At 46.0% G+C, this 17211-nt stretch overlaps 1 protein-coding gene across 11 annotated transcripts in view; it reads left to right on the plus strand.

The window, feature by feature from the left end:
* TSEN15 (tRNA splicing endonuclease subunit 15) overlaps nucleotides 1-17211 on the plus strand; it is a 48997-nt gene that overhangs the window by 20733 nt on the left and 11053 nt on the right. The gene's annotated exons all lie outside the window — the stretch shown is intronic.

Raw genomic sequence — 17211 nt, forward strand, 5'->3', positions numbered from 1 at the left:
ATGGATAATTGTCTGGTGGGATCACGAACCTGGAGCATTTCTAGATCTAGGTGGCGTTCGGGGTCCATTAGCACAGGATGAGGAGGGAAGGTTGGGGGTGGACATGGGTCCACATCGGCGTTGGCCGACTCGAGCATCATCCTGCAGCGCCGGAGTTCCCCATGAGTCATCGCCATGGCCTCCTGGTCCCCGGCCACGTGATCTCTCGGATCCAAATCTCGGCCATTCCACTTGGGACTTGGAAAGTATTTGGTTCCGTGCCTGAACTCCCCAGGCCTGGGAGGGCACTTTCAGGCCATCTCGGACCCTCTCCCTATAGATATGTTTCCTCATTGTTTCCAAAAACGCTGGGTGGAAGGCAGCCATGAGATTTTGGGAATGGGGTTCTGGCTGCAGATAACCTCACATAAATGAGGAGACCCCCAATTTCCTGTTATCTCTCCTCCGCTCCAGGAACTCAGTCAGCCAGGGTCAGGGCACAGGGGACGGAACCCAGGCCTCTGCTCCGTGACCCATCCAGGGCTCTAATTCTTCTGCGTTTGCTCTCACCTGGCCCTGCCAGCTCTTTCCCCCTTAGTTCTCTCCTAGGGCGGGGAAAAAAAAACACTATGACTATGTCCAGATCTAGTGTTCTTCCAGACATACTGCTTTTGCCAAGGTTTCAGGTTTGGGAATTCAAAAGGCAAAAAAATCGCCTCTTTTGTTCTGTAGGGTAATCCCATCCCGGGGCACCATGCCAAGGAAGCCTGTGTGGGAAAGGTCCTCAGGTCACAAGAACGACTGAGCGGGGAAAACATGCCAGTTCACAGATCAAAATATTATCCTGCTGCATTCGCAAACCGGTGTTAATTATCATTAACCTGCATATTTGCACTCGTGAGATGAATTTCCTGAGGCCTATCAGGCTCTCTCCTACCTTTTTGTGATATAGTAGTTGGCACAGTGGAAGAGCTCCGCAAATGTTTTCTTTGATGGCATTCAAATGTCCGTCAACGGGCTGCTTCTCCCCCAGCTCTGTCTCCGCCTCCCCGAGGACAGGGCGGAGATCAGCTGCCCCTCTGTTCTGCCAACCCTGCAGCACAGGGGGAGCCCCGTGGTTCTCGGGCCATGGGAGAGGGCTCATCCCATGCTACATGCTCCCGTAACATGCTTATGCTATGAGATCCATTATATGGTGATTCTTTGTTCTAGTAGTTTTCAGAATCAACGGAGACTTCTAAACAAAATTTATCTGCCTGATGGGCCTACCTAATATTTTGTTACATGTTCTTTCCTATGCTAAACTTTGCGTTTTTACTTATCCAACAGTTCTTGGAGGGGAATGTGGACATGTTAACACTACTAAATCTAGAAACTCTGCTTAGAAATCACAGTTCCCTACTCATACTTATTAAACTGTGGTGATTACACTTTTGTTGATGACTGCAGACGGGGATTTTGAGGTTTTAGAAATGGGTGGAAAATCGGTCACCTCTTCTTCCATCCCACGTCAGACATTAGAAAGTGGGTTCCAATAAGTATAATGTAGGTGTGCTTCTCCTGCATCAGGTGTTTTTATCTCGGCCCTTGAGGGTTGAATGAGTGTAACTCGCCCACTGTGGGCCTTACTGCTTCACCTCTGTGGAGTGCAGGGGATGGGAGACGCGTTATCGGGGACCCGCTTTACCTCTAAATCCCCGCTGGCTGGTAATTGAGGGACCTCGCTGCACCGATCCTCCCTTTTCATCAATGTCCTAACCAGTCCCTTCCCACCTCTACACCTGTGTTTAAAAAAAGTCCTTCCAATCATCGGCTTTGATCATCTGTCATTAAAAATGTGCCCTTTGGAACTTCTGGCGCTCAGGAAAAGACAGAACTTTGACTTCGGACCATTCAGAGTGTCATGGGAGGGTCAAGTAATCCCCCGGAGCCTCCGTTGCTTCTCCGTAAAGCGAGGGACAACGCGTGTCCTTCTAGGTGTGTTGTCTTTCCATAAAGAAACAATCGTGTGGGAGAGAAGTGATGGCTGGTGCAGAATAAGCCACCGGTGTCCCCAGTCCCTGGCCATCTCCAAGCACTTTCCCCTGACGTGCAAGTTGGCAGCCACCTCGGGAGGGAATACGTGATAACTAGGAGAGAGCCAGGCCTCCGAGGGGCGGTACCTAGAAGTGTGGTAGGGTAGGAAGAAGGCCCCCGAAGAAGTGGGAGGACACCAAAGACCAGCTTTGCCCTTTGAAAATTTGACCAGGGCCTAACTTAGCTGCTGCCGCTCCTGGAAGTACACCTTTGAAGTCAGAAAAATTGCGCAGCAACGAGACAATGACCAGCTGTGTGGTTGGAGGCTTGCACCAAGTGAGGGAAATTTCCACTGCGGGGAAGCTGGGTTGGGACAATTCACAGGGATGGAAAACAACCACGTTAAACTTAGCACAGCACAGACGCTCATTGAAAATTTTCTTCTTAACAGAAGCGGGACTGTTCAGGGTGGGTTTAACTCATGGGACCTGGCGTGGAGCTCTCTGTTGATGACGAGATTGGGCCTCTTCTTCCCTTCTCCAAGGACGTAACAAGTAAAGAAATATGAAACGATAACTAGCAACTCGCGTTTGGATAGCATGCATATATTAGAGTGGAGAGGCAGGGACCTAATTTGGTTCTCCTCTGTGTCCCCAGAGCTGAGAACAGTGCCTGACACATGCTGGCTCTTCCATATGTATGTGTGGAAGGAAATAAACAAATGAATGCATATACAATAATGTCTAGTGGTGATAAGTGCTGTGAAGAAAGTCAAGCAGGATGTGGAGATAGAACATGAGAGGAAAGGAATGTTAGTTAGGGAGGTCAAGGGTGGCTTTTCTCTGCAGGTGACCTTGGGGTAGAGACCAGAATGCAACATGCAAAGGACCGGAGGATTAGCCTTGCAGGGAAGGGGAGTGCAAATGTCCTGGGGTGAGAGCGTGATGGGATCTTAGATTTCTCATTTCTAATGAGCTCTCCAGTGCTGCTGAAACAGCTAGTGCATGGAGCTTACTTGGAGGAGCAAGCATTTGGTCTAGAGCTTGGCCATGGTGTGAGTAATGGAAGTGAGGGGGTCGAGGAAGTGAGAGGCAAGGTCATTGCATGAGATAAAGAGGAGGAAAAGACGCCTGTGCAAATTTTCTATGTAAAACTATACACAAAAAGTGGATATTAAAGATACCAATAGTGTTTTCCTCAGTGAGGCTGCATTTCAGGTGATTTAAATTCTCTTCTTTTTAGAGTTGTAAAATTTCTAACAGGTATCTTTATCCTGTGTATCCTATTCAGAAAACAATTTATTTTTATAAAGTTAATTTAAAAATGAGAAATATGTTTTTAGGTAAGACACGGAGTTTAAAAGGTATAAAAATATTTCTAAAATTTTAAAATTTCTGTAGACATGTGGATACTGACTAGAGTATGTTAGGAAAGACTTCACAGAGGGGATGATTTTGAAGCAAACCTTGATTGTCCAGGTAGATGAGACCCGAGTTCGAACTCTTAGCAACTTCCCCCTTCCCGTCCTCGGGCGGGGAATGGAAACGGATGTCGGGCGTGAGTGGCGTGTTAGTTATCTATTGCCGTGAAACAAACAACCCCCAAACGCAGCAGCTGTAAATAAACAGCAAACTTTTATTATCTCACAGTTTCTGTGGTTCAGAAATTTGGGAGTTTCTTAGCTGGGTGGTTCTGGCTCAGATTTTCTCATGAAGTTCCCTTTAGCAGGGTACAGCAAAGTGGATAAGCTCAGAAAAAAAAACCCACAAAAAAACAAAACTGTTCTGTATGAGCGCAGAAATGACAGGGACTAGATAGAGTCCAGAAATTTGATGTGTCAGAGGATTGGGAAAAAAAAAACTACCTACTGAGCCCAACCAGCAGAAGATATGACTAGCAAGGCTTTGAGCAAGAGATGCTCAATAGACTAAAAATGTCTATTTAGTGGATGCCATGACAGCCAGCCTCCTCAGAGAAGCAATTTTCAGCCGGTGTGTTGCAAGAATTTTTAAAACATGCAATACCTGACTATTCGTCGGGGACTCTGACCTCTTTCCCCTTAGACTGTCACATTAAAAGACAACAACCAACACAACAATAGCCATCTGGAATGAATGAATCAAAATGATACCTATTTTTTCTCAGATTGGCAAAAAAAATCTAGTTTTGGTGTGCTGCAGAATTTTGGTTATTATGTCTGCCGCGACACGGAAAAGGCGGGAAAATGCTGCCGTAGAGGTTACAAAGTAGCTGGGCACTGTTCTCTGTCCTCGCAAAGTTTGTAAGGCTTTTAACAATGTAAGACGCGCACAGATAACTGTAGTGGAAGACAGGTAATAATTGAAGCATGTTGCTATAAATACTGGAGGAATTCCAACCTTCTGGGGAAGCCCAGAGCATGGGTTCTGGAGAGAAGTGGGGAGCTTGGGCCATGGCCACCTGCCGAGGCCTCAGACCCATGAATGAATCCGCCTCGGTTGTCCTTCAAACTCACATTCATCTTTTTGAAGTAGTGGGGCTCAGACTGGGTCTGGGGCAGTAGCCGATACCTGGCACATTGAGGGGATCCCTACGCCCAGCCCATGCTTTCCCTACCAACATTCTTCCCTGACTTTACAAAGGAGAACTTGCAGCTCCGTACTGTTTCCTGGCAGGAACCTAAGGCCTTTTTATCTTGTGGGTTTTTTTCCCCCTCTTTGGCTGCATGGAACATTTTTCTAAATATAGACTGGTGCGCCACTATGGACAGGACTAGAATGAGATTACATTTTCTTTCCAATCAATTCCCCTGCATTTTCTAGTGAGCACTGGGTACAGTTCTTTCCTCTGAGTGGCAAGAGTGAGCAGCAAAGAGCAATGGTATTGAGTTGTGGAGCTTTCCAAAGCAGGAGTCAGTCCCCGCAAGGCCTTCTGGGGCAGCAAGGCCAACCAAGGTAGCTGCTGCTCTGGGCGCTGGCTCTCTGTGACCTTAGATGAACCCACGGGATGGTCAGCAGCGCATACCTGCCCTTTGGAGGCAGGGCTGTGGGATGCTGGTGAGGCTGCCTGCTGGTGAGGCTGGTTGCCATTGGCCAGTGGGGAAGTGATCCAGGGAAGGGCAGGCAGCCATGATAGGACGTTATTGTGCCGTTTTCCACAGCGAGCAGCTGAATCCCCACGGGGAAGCGTGAGGTCACAGTGTGAAACACAGGCCTCAGAATGATGGAACCCAAAAGAGAGTCACTGGGGGAGGGCCACCCCCATGACCCTCCTCATTGTGAACTGTGAGGCCTACAGATGTGAGGGAAGCAGTGACAGGGTCTGTCACACACCCGTTAGCGTAGTTCTGGTAGTAGCAGGGACAGCCTTATTTGTGAAAAGCCCAGAATGGAAGATGTCTCACTGACCGTGAGCTTCATGTCCTGCAACAGACCCACCTACCCTCAAACTAGCTGCAGTGTACTGCCTGTCATGATGTCTGAAATTTATGCCATAAGTCACCAGTCTCCAGAGGCCACCAATAAAATGTCAGTACCATACCCTGGAGAAGTAACAGATGAGCTATGCGACTTTTCTTTCCCTAGCTGAGAAACTTGTCTCAAGAGAATGGGACTTGGAACAAAGATGTTTTAATGGAAGAAATATCAAGAAAGTCCTGCGCAGGGGGGAGGAGGGTAAAAGCAGGAATAACAGGTGGTGAAGACCCTAGGTAACTTGGAGGGCGAGCTGCCAGGTTGGAGGCGGACATGAGGGAGGCGTGTGGCAGGGACATGAAGGAGCATTTTTCTATTTTCCAGTTTTTATCCAGAGCAAGGCCTGCAAAGGAAGAAGGAAGACTTCCTTGATTGCTGCTGAGACTAGGAGCTCCCGGAAGACAGGGGCCACATCTCCTTGTCTCTGAATCCCCCGAGCTCGGCCCAATGACCTGTGACTCACCTACCTGAACAGAAGTGCCATGAATTCAGTGCTCTGCTCTCATTTTCACCTGCCAGGTCCTTCCAGATTTTCTGTCAGCAACCCTGCGTTCATACCAAGGGGCTCTCCATATCTCCACTTCTGTAAATAAGCAATGCCACCCCTAATTTAACGGCAGTGAGACTGTGGGCAAATGACTTAACCCCCAGTTTACTGACTCAGTGATAAAAAGCAGAGACAGCACCTGACTTCCTGAGCTTGTAGTGAGGACCTAGTGGGGTTATTATGAACAGAGTTGTGTCTCCCCCAAATTCATATGTTGAAACCCACAATGTGACTGGATTTGGAGTTTGGACCTACAAGGAGGTAATCAAGGCTGGGGCCTTACTCTGATAGGACTGGTGTCCTTATAAGAAGAGGAAGAGACACCAGAGATCTCTCTTCTCGTGTGCACAGAGGACAGGCCAGGTGAACATGTAGTGGGAAGATGGCCGTCTACAAGCCAGGAAGAGAGTCCTCACCAAGGCCCAAATTTTCTGGCATCTTGATCTTAGACTTCTAGCCTCTGGTACTGTGGGAAAGTGAATTTCTGTTGTGGATTTTGTTATGGAAGCCCTAGCGGACCAATGCAGAGCTAACTCATGCAGAGAGGGCTTTGCTACAGGACCAGGGCACAAGGCAGAGTCCTTAAGTGTAGCTACTGCTGTAATTAGTGTTTCTAGTAAAATGCCCGCCTTTCTGGGAGAGAAATAGAATTGTGGAAATCAAGCTACTAAACAGTCTGCAAGTTCACTTTAGGCTTCTCGTGAGAAAATGGGGACATCAGAAAGAAAGCAAACTGCATCTACTGAAACTTTCCAATCCTATTTCTGTATATAAGGCCTAATGATTGGTATTAAATAACACGACAGCATCTTTCCTGGGAGGAACTTAATGTGCTTTTGCCAACCACTTCTCCATCAGACAACTGTGTGCATCCTGAAGATGAGCCAGGGGAGCGTCCTAGATGTCCAGGTGTCTGAGGCCAGGACAGTGTGCAGGGGACACTAATGAAATGTGGTCATCATATTTGCTCCCCCCTCTCCATAGTTTAGGCTGGGCCATCTGAAAGCAGGCCAGGTTGGTGGCTTTCAGGAATTGCAGGGTTGAGTTTACGTACGAGGTGGCCTTGACTCATGGCTGTTCCATTTCTTTAGAAGTACAGCTGACTCATGAGCTCATCAGGCACAGGGACCTCCTATGCCTCTGTGCTGGTTTCATAATATTGTATATATTGCTCAGGACACTCCATCAGGCCCGTCCAAGTGCGGGCCTCCAGCAGACAGATGGGGAAGGGGGCAGCAGAGGCCAATTCCTCTTGCCTTCATTTTCAATCCAAATGAATGAATTAGAGTTGCTACTAAAACCTTTGGAAAACCAGAGCCTTCTGGTGTAGAAAGAGGAAAAAACTGGGCTGACTTCTGATCAATGGAAAAGGGATTACATTGGCTTAATTAAAGCCAGTTGATATGGTTCTTTAGTCTGTGTTTTCCTCAAGTTTTTTCTTTGAATCAGTGTTGCTCAGCTGTTCCCAGAGGCTACATAAGGTGCAGTTGAAATGCCTGTTGTCCTTTCCTGTTGCTTCTCCACCGATCCTGGCCTCACAGGGCAGGGCGGTGCAGCCTATAGGGCCCCTGGCCCGTTATTCCTCTGTCACCGGTGGATGAAGGGCTCAAATGTGAATCATTAAACCCACTTCCTTCTGTGTTCCCCAGTTTCTAAGTATTTGTTCTCAGATTCAACATTAACTCAATGTATTCATTAAATCCAAATGTTTGCTCACCATGTGCCTGGTCCTCTTGAAGGCACTGGGGATGCTAAAGCAGATGGTCCCACCTTCAGAGAGCTGCAATGTCCTGGGAGGGCAGAGAAACAGTTCCTAACACATGGGCACAGAGCACAGGGCATGGGGAAAGGCTTTGAGGAGAGTACCAAGGGATATGGAGGCGACCTTCCAGGAAGAAAAAGAGGAGCAATAGTGGGAGGGAAAACCCTTGCACCAAACCCTTGAGAAGTGTGCATTGACTTTGGAAAAGCAATGACAATATGACGCCTTTTATTAAACAGAGTGATATTAAGATGGGTGAAATTACATACATATTATTCATCTGTTTGAACATTATAGTTCGTGAGCATGTAGCTTTGACTTTGTTATGTCAGTGGCCAGAACCAGTTATAAACAAGTCAGATGCTATTCTGATTGTGCCGTTCTGAAAATGGGGTTTCCAGAAAGGTGTTGTAGCGTATACCTTCACTAGTGTAGTACTGCTCACGAGGAACCAGAGGTGAGAGGCAGGAGGAAGATCTACTGGCTGGTGGGTTAAAGCTCAATTTAAAGATTGCTGCAAGCTTTTCACACACACTGGGGCCATTTGGAAAGCTTCTGTGCTGGCCATTGGGGAGAAGCTGGGACAGTGGGAGCTCCTGAGCCTCCCAGAGCTGCAATCCCTAATGTTCTCCTTCCCCCTCCCCCTTAGCTTATGGAGCTTAACCCATGGCTTTGGGTTTGATTTCCTGTGCATAGTTATTTTGTACACATCCGAAGACCCAGGTAGTGTGATAAAGAAGTCGACTCAGATTTTCCCAGTCCAGAGATCAGATGACTGAAATCGTGTCTTGGTCTTACTCATTTCTGCAGCACTAGAAAACGTATTTCTTCAACAGATATTCATTAATTGCCTACTCTTTGCCAGGTGCTGTGTCAGGAAGTCGGGACATGAGAGACAGGATGCTATGTTCCTGGAGCTCATGGCTCACACAGACAGACAAGGATTAAGTCAGGAGTTACAAGAAATTAGATAACATCACAGTGTGGTAAATGGTGTGCCAGTGGGGTCAGTCCCAGGGGGCCACCTCTGTCAGGGAGGCGGGTCAGGGAGGCTTCCTGGCATCAGTGACTCAGACGAAGTTAGCGCTTGTAGCTCCAATGGGATTTGTGCTCTATTTGGATAAAAGATACTGTCACACACATGGACGTAAGAATCGGTATGCTGTAAGTGCTCCAGGTTCAGGGTTAGATCACGGACTACAGGTGGTAGAAAGGCAGAAGTGAGAGGGCAGCTGTGGGCATGGAAGTTTTCCGGGGGGAGGGGCACTGGGCTGTCCTCGAAAGATGGGCGGGGCAGTGGAATCGAACAAGTGTAGAAAAGCCAGAGATGAGAATCGCACACACTTGGGAAAGTGGGGCCCAGAAGAGACGGAGAGGCTAAGTTATGCAGGGCCAGGTGAGTCAGGCAGAAAGGATGTCCGCAGAGTCATGGCATAGTTACTATTTTTAATAATGTGACAAAAGCTGCTATTTGTCACGTCCCAGCTGGGTTGGGTGCTCAGCAGGAAATGTCTAGCGACAGTCCTGCAATCCATCCTCTGTCTTTACCAGAGGGGGGCCCTGGAAAAGAAATAAGAAAGGTAGCTATCAGAACTTCATGCAAACATGCTAATGGTAGATGTCCAAGGGCACATACGAATGGTATTTGCTAATGCGGTGCCCGGTCTGCCCAGGTTGCTTATTAGTAACAAATCTGGAATCTATGGCGGTATTGAGCAGGGAGGATCCCAGGGAAAGAGGTATATTATGTTATTTAAACTATCTGAGTGTCATGAAGAAACCTCAGGGTGGCTCTTTTCTGTGTAGGTGATGAGGCCACATACGTGGCTCACAGACTTTCTGTGTTAATCTGAGCAACAGAATATCGTGATGTGGCGTGAACAGACCTGGGAGGCTGCATTAGTCCTGGACCACTCACTGCTTTCCCTGAGCCTTGTGATTGCTTGTTCCATTGAAGTTACTAGTCAAGCTTGGTAGTGAAGTTATTCGTATGATCTGTTCCTGTGTTTCTGCTTGAACAGCCCAAACCTTTGTATTTTCTTGGGTACTTTTCATGTATTGTCTGACATCAACCCTCTAAGGTAGGACAATTAGTTAGTTTGTCCAAAATCACACAGTCAGGAAGTGGCAGGCTTCCATTTAATCCCATATCTGATCACATAGCCTCTGTGCGCTTCACACTCCTTTACATTGGTCCCCTTTTTATACTTGAATGAGACAGGACAGGTCACAAGTCCCCAGAAGGCCTGGAATGACCACCAGGAAGCCCCACAAGCCCTTCGAGAGCCATGACCCTAAAGTACAGTTTTAATGAGAAAAGACTTTCTAGGAGAAAAGCTGATCCATTGGAAGGTGATATTTGTGTCACATTTTCCACGGAAATTCATTCCCACCCGAGGCCAAACACATTCCACTGGGACACCAGCTCACGGAGAGCTTGCCTGCGATCTGGGGAATGACACCACATTCTTTGGATGCCGAGAGAATCTCGAGATGACTCTGCCCTTGATCGAAATCAGATAATATGAGTTGGAATGTCTAATTCCATTTTTAGCCCTAAAGCGAGCTGGGCCTTGTGGGAAGTGCCCCTAATCCCTGGTGAGCTGCATCAGCTGCATTTCTCATAGGCTTCAGCTGGCGAGGACATCTGTGGGCCTTCATTCAAAGGGCCGGGGGCTGAGGAGTTGTTTGTTTGTTTGTTCGAACGTGTTCTTTGTAAAGCATTAGGAAACTTCCTGTCAGGGAACTCAGGTTTCCCTTTTCCTACTTTCTAGTGTGAATGGGAAGAGGGTAGGCCTTATCAAGGAAGCCATCTCTTCTTTTCTGGAGAAGTGGCTTCATCCTAGTGTCCTCAAGTCAAGGAGTCCCATGCACAGGGGACGGCAGCCTAGCACAGCACCTTGGTTCCTGTTCAAAGTGCCACAGGATGCTCCTAGCTGGGCTGTCACAGATCGCCCCACGCCAGGGCCTGTCTCAGGGCCACCAGTGCGGAGCCCTCCCCCTTCCGTGGCTGTGCCTGCCTAACTCACTCTGGAGGCAGCTGTCGTACCCCCAGCTAACGAAGGTGCTTTATCCATATCCAGACTGTAGCTCTCCAGAAAGATGTTCACCTCCGTAGGAAACTGGGATAGAAGAGCACTGGAATCTTTAGCTCCACAATCGAAGAAGCCCCACACAGACAAATATTTATCTATGGCAACACGGTGAGGAGTGCTTACCGTGGCTCTTTATAAGAAAGGCAGAAGCTTCATTAGGAATGCCTGGAACGATGCATGCCCTGAGTTAGGAGAAGACAGTGGGTCTGACGTCGACCTTGGGTGTCTCTTCTCCTGGGTTCCACTGGTGGTCACCCGAGCCTCTGCCCCACTCTGGGCTGAACCCTTGGTAGTGAAGTTATTCGTATGATCTGAGCCGTGTCTAAGGCTCACTGTCCACTGCCTCCCTGAAGGCCATGCCTCCCTGCTGCAGCCCCACCTGGCCAGGGCCAGGACCTTCCTCCCAGACTGCAGGCCATCACCTCCCGTCATTCCTCAGAACAGTGGCCCACCAGGGCGACGCTCGGTGCTACAAAGGAGAGCGTGCGCGTGTATAAGGTGCAGGGCTATCGGTATGAGACCTCGTAGAGTTGACTGACTTGGGAAAGGGGCCTGCCAGGCAGCAGGAAGTGCATAGCGGAAGGTCTCAGGTGGGAGACCACGTGGCAGACTGAAGGACTCAAGAGGCCCGTGCGGCTGGAACACGAGAAAGGGGAGGGATGGTGTTGCCAGACTCAGGCAAGCAGAGCGAGAGAGAGAGCTGGGGCGTGTGGGGCCGGGGAGGCGGTGTAAATGGAAGTGGTGAGGCCAAATGGACTTGCCAGAGAGTGGTAGTAATGTGAGTACGTGGTCTGGGTCCGTTGGGATGGGAGAAATTCACAAAGGCTCCGATCTCCTGGGTTGTGGGGCTCTTCACAGCAGCGTCCAGCATTTAGATACAGATGTATAAATTAATTTTGATGTTAGCTGTGGCTTTCCAATTTATGCTGCTGTATGTAAGCATTGTTTGTACTGCATAACTTATTATTTTTAGTAGTTGTGTAGTAATCCATCAGGGTGTGGTTTTTAGTTCTTTATAGCTTTTTTAAACTTAAAAACAGTGTTTCTGGGAATGGTTTTGTTTTCCCATGAGTTATGTCTTGGGTTACAGTCCCCTTGTGGGTCACTTCTCTGCATGCAGATGGCTGCCGATGGTCACCGTCTCCTGTTCACGCTTTATTTACCCTGCCTGGATGGGAGCGAATTCCCATGGTCGTCTGGGAGCTTCTAATAAAGGGGCCTTGCTCTTGGTGATGTCCTTGTCAAATGACAAAAATTCGGTGTCCTTTACTCAAGGGAAAACAGTCTGTGGTTTTGGGGGTGTACGATGATTCGTGTGTAGTGAGCCTACTTTCTAAGGGATTATGAGCAAGAGCGTGTTTTACGGAGCATTGGAAGAGGCCCACAGAGGCAGGGCAGCACAGGCTGGGAGGTCGGCCACCTCCCGATGAGGCTGGCAGGTCCTGTTTTCTAAGGTGAACTCCCTGAACTGCGGTTGGAGGACTGTGATGGGTGTTAGGTTTCTTGACAGTGAGGCATCTCCAGTGCAGGCTGACCTTGACTAGACCTGTGGCCCAGGCACTGGAGTAACCTGCCTTTTGCAGGTCCTGACCTATGAATTACCTTTATCATCCTCAAGCGTAACTTAAGCTGTTTCCGTAGTCTCGTGCATACCGCTCCCTCCTCCCAGGATTCCTTCTCCCTGGCCTCCCCCTTCTCTGTTTTTTCAAAGCCTGGCTCGTCCTCCAAGACCCAGTTCAGATGCCACCATCCAGCCACCGTCCCCCTGGGACCTCCTCTGACTAGAGCAGCTGGTGATCTGGTGCTTTTGTGAAAATGCCCATCACTCAGGGGCTTATCGTCTCCTGCCTGCTTTTTTGCAGCCCTCTCCTTTTCACTCCTTGATGGTAAATTACATAGTTTGCCATGTATAATGCACACTTCTTTGCCCCAGTTTTTGAAGGAAAAATAAGGAGTGCATTATACATAGGTATAATAATCCCGGGTATAATAATGGGTTTAATAATCCCGGATATAATGCGCACCCACGTTTTTGTGTGCTTTATACATGGTAAAAAAAAAAAAGTATTTGAAGCTAAAAACTGTATTCCTTGGTGCATAGCATTCCTTGGTGCATCTCCACAGTGACCTTCGCACGTTCCTTAGTAAAAGTTGTTTGCATACGTGAAATAATAAATGAATGATTCCAAGGCAGACTATGTCTTGACATCGTATTCCTGCCATCTTTCCTTTATTTCCTCTTGCAGGCCAGGCTAGCTCTGACTGCAGCTGGGACCCCGAAGCTGGGGACGAGACCTTGCATATTTAAAATGATGTCAAGAGAGGAGGGGGGATGATGAATGAGCTCAGGAAGACTCGATGGCTTTTGCAATGACACTAATGAATGGAATACAGAATCTCCAGTACCAGCTCTGACACTTAGGACTGGAAACTAAGTACAAAAAGGCAAGCAGAGAAAAGAATGTGTGGTGGAGGATGGGGAGGGGGACGTGTGCAGTAAAAGAAAAGAGAAAAAGCTACACGTCGCTGATGGGAAAGAAATGTAGGGGCTGTACATTACGATTGTCCTGCATTCCTTTTTCTTGTTTTTTTTTTTTTTTTAATTTAGTGGGAAAGCAGTCTCCAGAGATTTTTACACTGAGGGGGAGTCAGTGGGTGAGACACAGAGCTTGACGCTGCAGGTGGTCTCCCAGCAGGCCGTGGGTTAAAGCGGAGCCCTCGTAGTGAGCTGTCAGGCCGGTGCAGGCAGCAGGGTGTAGGGCTTCCCTGCAATTGCTTAAGCCAGTTCCCATATTCATAGATGATCTCCCCATTCGACCCACCCATGAGCATAAGGTCCTCCACCATCTGTTGGTGCTGCTTTTCATCATCTCCCCGCTGCAACCCCAGGGTCTAAGCTTCCATCACCTCCTTTCTTCCCACAGCTTTAGTGAGGTACAACTTCCATACTGTAAAATCCACCTATTGTCGGTGTACAATTCAACGATTTTTAGTAGATGTCTAAAAATGTGTGACCATTATCACAATCCAGTTTTAGAGCATCTCCGTTGCCGTAAAACATTTTGTGTGCCTCTTTGCAGTTGATTCTGCTCCCATTTTCAATCCCAGGCAACAACTGCCCTGATTTCTATGTCTGTAGATTTGCCTTTCCCAGACATTTCATAGAAATGGAATCACACAGTAACTAGTCTTCTGTGCGTGGCTTCTTTCATGTAGCATCCTATTTTGGAGGGTCATCTGTGTTGTAGCATGTATTGGTAGCTTGCTCCTTTTTATTGCTGAATAGTATTCCATTTCCCAGACAAACCACATTTGGTTAACCTCTCAATAGTTAGCGGATGTCTGGATTGTTTCCAGCTTGGGCTATTATGAATAATTCTGCTGTAAACCTTAATGTGTAAGTCTTCCCACGACATATGTTTGTATCTCTCTTACATCAGTAACTAGTTGTGGAATTGCTGGGTTGTAAATATGTTTTGCTTCAGAGGAAGCCATCAAACTGTGTTCCAAGGGGCTCTAAGACTTTCCGCTCCCCCAGGTAGGAGGATTTTCACGTTTCCGCATCCATCCCAGCTCTCGCTACCGTCTGCCTGCGATCACAGCCGTTCCACGGAGTAGCACTTCATTTCAGTTTTAAATTGCATCTCCCTGGGGCAGCCATTTTCAACCAAGCGCTGCAAGAATTTTTAAAACATGCAATACCTGACCATTAAATCAAGGGCACTGACCTCGTTAACTTTAGATTGTCAAATAAAAAGAATGACAGCAGCCAACACAATCATAGCCGTCTGGGGTGACTGCCCTGTCTTGAACCATAAATATTGGGTTGGCCAAAAAGTACATACTTTTTTCTGTAAAAAAGGACACAGCTTTTATTTTCACCAATAACTTTATTAATTTGGATATTTTTAGTATGTTGGCTGTTTCCTACATAGTATAACATTGGTTGTTCTCAATTATTGGCTCGATTTGATTGCTGTCTTGATTTGATCACTATCAACCTCAACTGGTCTACTGACCAGTATCCGGTCTTGATCCAGTATCCTGTGATCTTGCCATATTTGTTTATTAGTTTTAATAGATATTTTCATGTGTAGATTTCTCAGGATTTTCTACATACAAAATCATGTTGTCTATGAGTAAAGACAATCTTATTTCTTCCAGTTGGATGGGATATGGGATGCCTTTTTTTTCCCACTTGACTTATTTAGACGGACTGGAAGTTTGGCAGAATGTAGAATAGAGGAAGTAAGCATGGTTATCCTTGCCTTATTTCCAACCTTTGATCCTTACACATGATGTTAGCTGTATATTGTTTGTAGATTATCTTCACCAAGTTAAAGAAGTTTCCTTACATTACTAGTTTCTTGTTATTTTTATCATGAATAATTACTGAATTTTGTGAAATTCTTTTTCTCTGTCTACTGAGGTGACCATGTAGGTTTTGCTCTTTATTCTATTAATATGGTGTATTACACTAACTGATTTCTAAATGCTAAAAATTCCATTTGGCGATGGCATATAATTCTTTTTATATGTTGCTGGATCAGTTTGTTCAAATCTGAAAAAGTTCTGTATCGATTTTCATGAGGGATGTTGCTCTGTGGTTTTCTTTTTTTTAAGTGGTCTTTGACTTTTGTGTCAGGGTAATTAATACTGGACTCATGGAGTGTGTTTGAAAGCCTTTCCTTATCCTTTGTTCTTGGCCTTTGTAAAGAATTAGAATTATTTTTAACACTTTTGATAGAAATCACCAGTAAATCCACTTGGGTGTGACTTTATATTTTGGGGAAGATATTAAATTACTCATTAAAAATGTTTTTTACTTATTATAATAGGTATATTTTGATGCTTCTTAAGTCAAAGTAATTTGTGTTTTTCTAGACATTTGTGCCTTTTACATAAATTGTCTGATTTGATACAAAGTGGTTAATAATATTCACTTGTAAACTTCTAATTTTCGTAAGGATTCTTCTCTTTTTTTCTCATTCTTTTGTGTCCTCTTTTTAAATTTCTTGGTCAGTATTACTAAGCATTGATCAATTTTGCTAATCTTTTCAAGGAACTGACTTTTATTTCATTGATTTTTCTCTATTGTTTTCTATTTCATTGTGTCCTACTTGAATCTTTATTATTTTCTCTCTTTTGCTTATTTTGGATTGAGTTAGCTCTTCCATTTCTAGTTTCTTATGGTGGATATTTAAGTTACTGATTTGAGATCTTTCTTCTTTTCTAATGTAGGCATTATGGCTATGTATTTCCCTTTAATCACTGCTTTAGCTGCATCTGATAAATTTGGATATGTTAAATTTTTATTTTCACTCACCTCAGAATATCTTACAATTTTCCTTCTGGTGTTTTCATTTAACAGATGAGTTATTTAGAAGTGTTGTTGTTTCTTAAATTTTCAAGTATTTGGTAATTCCCCAAATTTCCTTTTGTTGTTGATTTCTAGTCTGACTGACTTGTAGTTAGAGAACATACTTTGCATAATTTTAAACCTCTTACATTTATTGAAACTTGTTTGATGACCTAACATATGGCCTATTCTGGAGAGTGTTTTGTGTGTATTTGAAGAAAATGTGTATTCTTCTGTCACTGGGAATGTATCATTATCATCGGTGAGACCACGTGTTGTTTAAGCTTCTATATACTTGCTGTCTGAATGTCCTATCAGTTACCGAGACTGGAGCATTAAAATCTCCAACCATCATTTTTGAGCACTGTCATCTCTTGCTTAGGTTATTGAAATAGCTTTTCACTCCCTGTGCCCCTTCCTTGCTTTATTATTCTCCATTGAACTTATCTTATCTGACCCAGTACCTATTTTACTTATACACTAGACTATATAGGTCCCACGATGGCAGGGTTTCTTGTAATTTTTCATCACTGCTCCATCCCTAGCACCATAACAATGTCTGGCACATGTTTGTCACTCACAAATATTTGTTGGATGAACATATCCATCACCAAACAAATGGCACCCCCTGTTCTCCTAGGTAAGGGCAAAACTCCTCATCCCCACTATATGGAGGAGAAGTAGGTCGTTATTGGTGGAATGTTCAGATAGAGTCAAGGCAAAGGGTGGAGAATATAAGAGGTAACTATGCTTCTGGCCAAAGGTAGAAGTTCTACCTTTCCCTTCAGGTTTTCCCATTGGGTTTATCTCTCTTGCATTTTCTTGTCATCAAAGTGGTAGATACTTGGGGACCAGGACTAGATGTAGGTCTCGCAGAGCTAGGCCACGTCGACTTCATATTGATCCAGGCTATTTGGCTGCCTGCTTCGGGCAAAGGAATCCCTGCGGCTCTGTGCAGGTCACTGGGGTTAATTCCCAAGTAGAAAGGGCAAGGAGGGGCT

This window comes from Artibeus jamaicensis, unplaced genomic scaffold (genome assembly GCF_021234435.1).
Source record: "Artibeus jamaicensis isolate MK-2021 breed Jamaican fruit bat unplaced genomic scaffold, CSHL_Jam_final contig_327, whole genome shotgun sequence".
NCBI classification, from domain to species: domain Eukaryota; kingdom Metazoa; phylum Chordata; class Mammalia; order Chiroptera; family Phyllostomidae; genus Artibeus; species Artibeus jamaicensis.